The following is a 7,834-nucleotide window of genomic DNA, read 5'->3' as shown; positions in this document are numbered from 1 at the left end:
AAGCTTGGCTGCAGGGGCAGCATCAGGCTTTTGGCAGAGCTGCAGGGGAAGAGATGCTCTCTTTTCTCAGAGGCCCTAGGCTGTGGCTGTCAGCTTGGAACTGCTAGCTAAGAATAAAGCCAACACAGAGACAGACCATGATGACAAGGGTTCAGAGAGACATAGACACATCCACATTCCTTGTGACACGTTATGAGCACCTGGATCCAGCCATCTCTGAAGTTTATCTCCCTGGACTTTTCAGATACATGAGCCAATACCCCCCCCCCTTTTTTTTAAGATTTTATTTATTTATTCATGAGACACACACACACACACACACACACACACACACACACACACAGAGGCAGAGATACAGGCAGAGGGAGAAGCAGGCTCCATGCAGGGAGCCTAATATGGGACTCGATACCGGGACCCCAGGATCACACCCTGAGCTGAAGGCAGACACTCAACTGCTGAGCTACCCAGAGTTCCCCAATGCCCTTTTTTATTTTTTTTTGCTTTAGCCAGTTTGAGTTGGAGTTTCTGCTACTTGCAAGTGAGAGTCCTGACCGCTACATAGGTCCCCATCTCAGATATACTGAATCATGAGCTCCATGGATGGATTCCCAGAATCCAGATTTTTCAAAACACTTCTAAGGGAATTCTGATAAAGTGTCACCACCTTATAAATCATTGTTTGGACATCATTGAGATCCTGGTCCTGTGATGCACAGATAAAAGTGATCCTTCCATAAGTAGCCATTGTCATTGTATGTCAGAATGGTATATGTGGTCTCAACCTTCACCACAGCTCTGTGACGAACATGTCATTCTTCCCATTTTACAGATGAAAACACTGAGGCCAAGCGAGGTAAGTGTAAGTGTCCAAGGGCACACAGCTGGTCAGTAATGGATCTGGGAGTGTGAGTCTCTGAAGTTCATCCTCTTTCCAGGATTCTACTGAATAGTTATTCAGCTTGCCTAGAGCCTCAATAGCTGATGTTGAAAATGTCCTCTCTCTTCAGAGACTCTCTCAATAAGCAAAGCCTATTTGAGTCACTTAGTGTGCTATGGCTACAATAAGAGAGGACGCCAATGCGACTGACTTCAACAGTAAGGGAAATTTATTTAAAGATTTTACTTATTTATTCATAAGAGACTTAGAGAGAGAGGCAGACACATAGGCAGAGGGAGAAGCAGGCTCTGTGCAGGGAGCCCGACGTGGGACTCGATCCCAGGACCCTGGGATCACACTCTGAGGCAGACGCTCAACCACTGAGCCACCCAGGTGCCCAACAGTAAAAGAAATTTATACTACATTCTAAGATGTCCCAAAGTAGGATGTATCCAGGGTTGGTTAATTCAGGGACTCGGTGTCATAATTAAGAACTCGGTTCTTTGCATTTTTCTGCTCTGTCCTCTTTGGATATCAGCTGTCCTTCAGGCTGGCTTTCTTCTTGGTTATGAGATAGCTGCTACACTTCAAGACATGACAATGCCCAGGGCACCTGGGTGGCTCAGTCAGCTAAGCATCTGCCTTGGGTTCAGGTTATTATCTCAGAGTCTTGGAATCCAGCCTCACCTCCCGCTCCCTGCTCAGCAGGGAGTCTGATTGTCCCTCTGCCCCTTCCCAGCTTGTTCTCTCTCTCTCTCTCTCTCTCAAACAAATAAAGTGGTCAAAAAAAGAAAAATATATATGACAATGCCCAGCATAGGTAGATGGTCTGTTTCTTCCTGTTGTAGGTCCTTTCACCTGTGAAAAAACTGGTTCCCCATAGACCCCTTGTATCATTGGTCAGAATTCTATCACATGTTTATATCTAGTCCAGTGGGTGGCAAAAGGGGTAGGAGCATCATGATGGGTGTGGACCAATCACGATTCAACCTGAGGCTGGGCCCAGTGGACCCCTGAACAATAGGGGGCTCTTGAAGAAGGACGGAAAAAGACAAAGGGTATTGGGCATTGTCTGCCACACCAACACACACAATTCCTCTCCTGCTCCCTGAGTCTCCCTCCCTGATTCTAAGCCTGGAATACTCCAGGGTCCTCCAGAAGCGTCTCTCTTTTCATTAGGCGTGATCTTGCAGGAACATCCATTTTCAAAGTTCAAAATCCTCCATGTGGTTTCCTGGTCCATTTTCCAGTCATTTCCCACAGCCAATAAGATGTCCTGAGGAAACACAGGACTTTCCCTCCAACATCCAGAGCTGCTCTACCTGGCTTTACTTCCCTTGACTTCCACCAGTTGGCCCGGTTGCTGGGACCACGGATTTGGCATGCATGCTGGTGGGCAAGGGCTTTGGCCTGCCCATCCCTTATTTCCCCTGCTTCTCATTACATGCATATTGTTCCTTAGGGACCCACCCTCTCCCACTCTCAAACCATGGGGCATAGGCAACACTGATCCTCATGTCAACCCCAGCTCTTAGAAAGCCTCTTCCCTGCATCCCGGGGCAGGAGATTCAGGCCTGTCCAATCACTGTGTTCAATGCCTCCTGCCACAGGACTTGATTTAGGATGGACAATAGCCCCAGTCTGCCCCATGAGAGTCAACTCCTGGGCCTTGGGCTCCAACTCTTGAGGGGAGAGAGATTTTATTTCTACCAGGGTTGTTGAGCTGCAAGCTTTCAGCAACCATTATGCAACTTTCCAGGGAAAAGCTGATCTGAGAATGAAGCTAACACCAGGCCAAGAGACCCTGAGCTGCTGGATCCAGCTGGGCCTGGTGCCAGACAACCCTCCACATCTCACTTTCTTTTCTTGGTCAACCTGGTCTCAGTGGGCATTCTGTCCCTTGTAATAAAAAAACAACTAATATAGCATGTGTTTTTGAAAAGTTGAACTGTGCTCATCTTTGGCTGAGTCATGTGTGTGTAAAAGGGAGTAATGGGAGATGAAGTTGGGAAATTTGACCAGAGGTGCATGGGACGGCGCCTTGAAGACACTGTGATGGGCCACCCAGTCCCTGTGACTACTGGGGGATGCAGGATCTCCTGAGGCTAGGTGATCCCAGGATCACCCAGACTAAGCTTTGCCCTCGGGATTAGGTTAATATTTCTGCAGCTGCTGATAAAGTAGGATTCTTTTTTAAAAAATATTTTATTTATTTATTCATGAGAGACACACAGAGAAAGGCAGAGACACAGGCAGAGGGAGAAGCAGGCTCCATTCAAGTTGCCCAATGCAGGACTCGATCCCGGGTCTCCAGGATCGCACCTGGGCTGCAGGCGGCGCTAAACCACTGCGCCATCCCCGCCCCCAGGCTGCCCTAAAGTAGGATTCTTGATCCGCAGCAGGACTCATCCTCCAGGCACACTTTCACCAGGGGACACTTGGGAGAATTCTGTGTGTTTCTCATGAAGAAAGGAACTGCTGAGGATTATCAGCTGCTCCTGGGGGCCAGGGATGATGAGGGTAAGGAGAAAACCAGTTCAACTGATGAGAAGGTCTGGGGATGCCCCCAATTGTGTCCACATCTCTGTTAAATTCCCTGGAATAAGACATGGGCTGGTCAGGGTAGAGGAAAGGACATCTCCTTCCTCTTTCTACTAGACCTACTTCTATTAATTCAGCCTGAGATTGTATTCACTTTGGTGACAGCACATTATGCTTTGTATTTAAATGGACATCATATGCTGCTACTATGTTATATCCCATCAGTTACCTCAAGTCCTCCAAACTCTCCCACCTGTGGACAACTCCACCCTCAGCTCCAGGAATTGGGGCACCTGGGTGGCTCAGTCAGTTAAGCGTCTGCCTTCGACTCAGGTCATGATCTCAGGGTCTTGGGATCGAGCCCCATGTCCAGGCTTTCTGCTCAGCAGGAGTCTGCTTCTCCCTCTCCCCCTGCCTGCCACTCTGTCTGCTTGTGATCTCTCTCTGTCAAAAACATTTAAAAATCTTAAAAAAAAAAAAAAAGACTCCATGAATCAAAAATCTTGCCCTCCTGGTGAGGTGGGGTGCCAGTGCTCTATGACCATCTGCAGGAGCCTGGAAACACAGTCAATAGTACTATAGCCTCAGCCCCAGATGTGGTCCCTACTCCCTAAAGAAAGTACTTTCTTGGGACACCTGGGTCTCAGTGCTTGAGCGTCTGCCTTCAGCTCAGGGTGTGATCCCGGGGTCCTAGAATTGAGTCCCACCTCAGGCTCCCTGCAAGGAGCCTGCTTATCCCTCTGCCTGTGTCTCTGCCTCTCTCTGTGTGTCTCTCAAGGATAAATAAATAAAATCTTAAAAAGAAAGAAAGAAAAAAGAAAGCACTTGCTTGATCAAGGCACATTCCATTTGGCTGATCCTGCAACAGTTTCTCAGGGGGCTTTGGGGAAGGGAAAAGACATCTCTCACAGGGCTATGGCCCCTCTGTGACACACAGGCCTGGACATCCAGTGTTGGAACTCTTTGTTTATACAGAGATACTTAAATACAACTGGTTTATTTCCCCAGGTATACCAATAGTGTGCTTGGGTAGCTGGATTGGAGCCCATTTCCAGGCTCAGCTACACACTGTCCCTAGAGGCAGCAGCCCCAAGCTCTTGCCCTTTCTAGGCTCACTGGAGGGTAGCTCTTTGTTTGTAGCAGAGCCTGGAAACTAGGAAACCCTTTCCCTCCCCCGTTTCACTAAGGGAAGTTGCCTCTCCCCCTGACTGTTTTGGGCAGGTGTGATTCTTGGCTTCCTCCTCCTACCCTTGGCCTCCTCCAGTTAAAGACAAAGGGTTCACTCCCCTGGGCGAATCAGTGGGGAACATGTCATCTAAAATGCTTTTTCCAGGGATGCTGGAGTGGCTCAGTGGTTGAGTATCTGCCTTTAGCTCACGGTGTGATCCTCGAGTCCCACATCGGGCTCTCTGCATGGAGCCTGCTTCTCTCTCTGCCTATGTCTCTGCCTCTCTCTGTGTCTCTCATGAATAAATAAAATCTTAAAAAAAAATAATAATAATAAAATGCTTTTTCTGGGACGCCTGGGTGGCTCAGCAGTTGAGCATCTGCCTTTGGCTCAGGGCGTGATCCCAGAGTCTCAGGATCGAGTCTCCCATCGGGCTTCCTGCGTGGAGCCTGCTTCTCCCCCTGCCTGTGTCTCTGCCTCTCTTTCTGTGTGTCTTTCATGAATATATAAACTAAATCTATAAATAAATAAATAAATAAATAAATAAATTGCTCTTTCTATGGACTTTGGCTCTGATGGGGGCAGGGGAATAGTTTCTAGTCACTCTCTTAGGGCAGTGGCGATGCTGAGGTCACTGGTCGCATCCACTGTCCTGATGAAAGGCAATGGCTGCTTTTCCTACTTGCTGCTTCTTGGCCTTCGGAGTTCCCTGAATTTCTGCTAACCCAAATCTGCTCTTCTAGTCTCTCAACTGTGTACGCTTCCATTGGCCTGAGCCCCAAGAGCTCTTGTCCTCTAAATTCTGGTGCTTATGCTGAGAACCCCGTTTGATACAACCCCCAAGGATGGACTATCTCTTTCCCTCTCTCACTTCCAAGACTCGCCCCAATTCCTTCCTCAGAGGATAATCTGGGTCCTCCAGGGCAGGCCCCCACTTTGCCTCATATTTATCCTCGTAGAAAAAGTAAACAAACACAAAAGAATATGCTCCCCAAATGTTGTCGCTAGTAGTGCAGGGTGGTGATGACTGGAGGACTTCATTCTCCCCTTTCAGCTCATCTCCTGAAAGATTGCTTCCTATTTACATTTATGGTTTTCATCATAACAACAATACTCGTGTGTGTTTGTTCGATTGCAATTAGAGAACCCGAGACACTGAGCAAAGGGCAGTGAAGCCCTTCCTCGTGCTGAAGGAGTGAGCCCTGTCCCTGCATGGGTGCCCTTGAGTGGGGGACACAGTCATTGTTTGGCACTGCCACCTCTTATCACCCCACTGGTATGGGTGGATTTATGGACAGAGCCCAGGACTGATATTCCGTTGCCCTTGTTGTACACATGACTCAGGACTGGTCCTCGTCCGCTTTGGCCTCCAGGTCACCCCACATAAACAAGGAGAGATTGGGACTAAGTGACTAGCTGTGCTGTTCAGTTCTGGGGCCTTTTTAAAGGTCATTGCCTGGTGGAAGCAGCACCCAGGAGAGCCACTGGAATCCCACTCTGGGCAAGAAGGCACTTTAGATGTCCTGTCTCCTGTCCTTGAGCTGGCAAACACCCACCTCCAACTAGCTTAAGTGAAAAAGAATCGATTGGCTCATGTAGCTGAAGCATTTAGGTCCAGAGTTGGGCTTGGCTGGATCCAGAGGGGAAGAGGGTATCAGGGCAACTGGTCTCTATTGGTCTCTTCTTTTTTTTTTTTTTTAAAGATTTTTTTTAAGGATTTTATTTATGTATGTATGTATCTATTTATTTTAAAGATTTTATTTATTTATTCATGAGAGACACACAGGGAGAGGCAGAGACATAGGCAGAGGGAGAAGCAGGCTCCCTGCAAGGAGCCCAATGCGGGACTCGATCCATGGACCAGGAATCATGCCCTGAGCCAAAGGCAGATGCTCAACCACTGAGCCACCCAGATGTCCCTTAAGATTTTATTCAATTGTTTGTTTTAGAGAAAGAGCTCCAGCACCTAAGTGAGAGGGCGAGAGAGAGAGTCGGAAGCAGACCCCTGCTGAGTATAGAGCCAAACGTGGGGCTTGATCCCACAACCCTGGGATCTTGACCTGAGCCAAAGGCAGACACTCAATTGACTGAGCCACCCAGACACCCCTCTATCGGTCTTTTCTGCTGTTTCCTGCTTTGTCATCAGACAGTCTCTTCCCCTGCAAAAGCGAGATGCAAAAGCCCCAGGCTTACCTCTTGCCAGCCTAGTGCCTCTTCCCCAGCATTCCAGCAAAAGTCACAGGGCTAACTGTCACTGGACTCTATTAAGTGACATGCCCATAGCTGAACCACGATTCCCTGGAGCCAGGGCATAGATTCTGTTGATTGGCTGGATTTGGTCATGTTCCTGCTCCAAATGTTAGGTAGCAAGCAAGGTGAATACCATTCACATCTATGGTCTAAGCGGTGAAGAGTGGGAGGGTAATTCACTAAAGACAAGTCAGGGGAGGAAAGAATGCTGGGAAGGAAAAGACCTCCAGAGGCCCACTCAGGCTCATCTAGAGCAGCTGTTATCAAAGTGTGCCCCTTCCCTCCAAGACTGGCAGCATCAACAACACATGGAAACCTGCTAGAGATGCAAATTCTCCAGACCTATGGGACAGATGGCACCCAGCCCTCCAGGGGATTTGGAGGCATGCTGAAGTTTGAAGATCCCTCATATAGACCAGAAGATCTTGCACCTGATTTCAATTAGAATTACCTAGAGAGTTTTATTTTTTTTAAGATTTTATTTATTTATTCATGAGACACACACACAGAGATGCAGAGACACAGGCAGAGGGAGAAGCAGGCTCCATGCAAAGAGCCGGATGTGGGACTCGATCCCAGATCCTGGGATCATGCCCTGAGCCTAAGGCAGGTGCTCAACTGCGTCCCTCAAAGGAACTCTTGTTCTCAGCTCCTTCTAACTTCTGTAGCGGTGATAAAAGAGGATGTGGACAGTCCCTCTGCTATGAATGGTAGTTTATTAAAGCCGTGAGTCGGGCATGTGACAACTCAAGCCAAACCAAGTGAAACAACAATGTGCAGGAGACATGTGACCCAACCAACTGCATGGAGTCTGAACTGTGGCTTCCCTGTATGTGATAAATTAATCTCTACCATGGTCCCCCTCTTACCCAGATCTCCCCCTCCCCCAGGCGGACTGATTCACCCAAGAGGGAAAGAACTGGAAGGAAAAATGACAGGCACAGTTTACTGAGAGCTTATTGTATGCCAGCAATGAGTTTGGCTCATCGAAATCTGAC

The sequence above is a fragment of the Canis lupus genome, chromosome 4, assembly GCF_048164855.1.
Source record: "Canis lupus baileyi chromosome 4, mCanLup2.hap1, whole genome shotgun sequence".
Classification (NCBI taxonomy): Eukaryota; Metazoa; Chordata; class Mammalia; order Carnivora; family Canidae; genus Canis; species Canis lupus.
Note: the sequence above shows the minus strand (reverse complement) of the source record.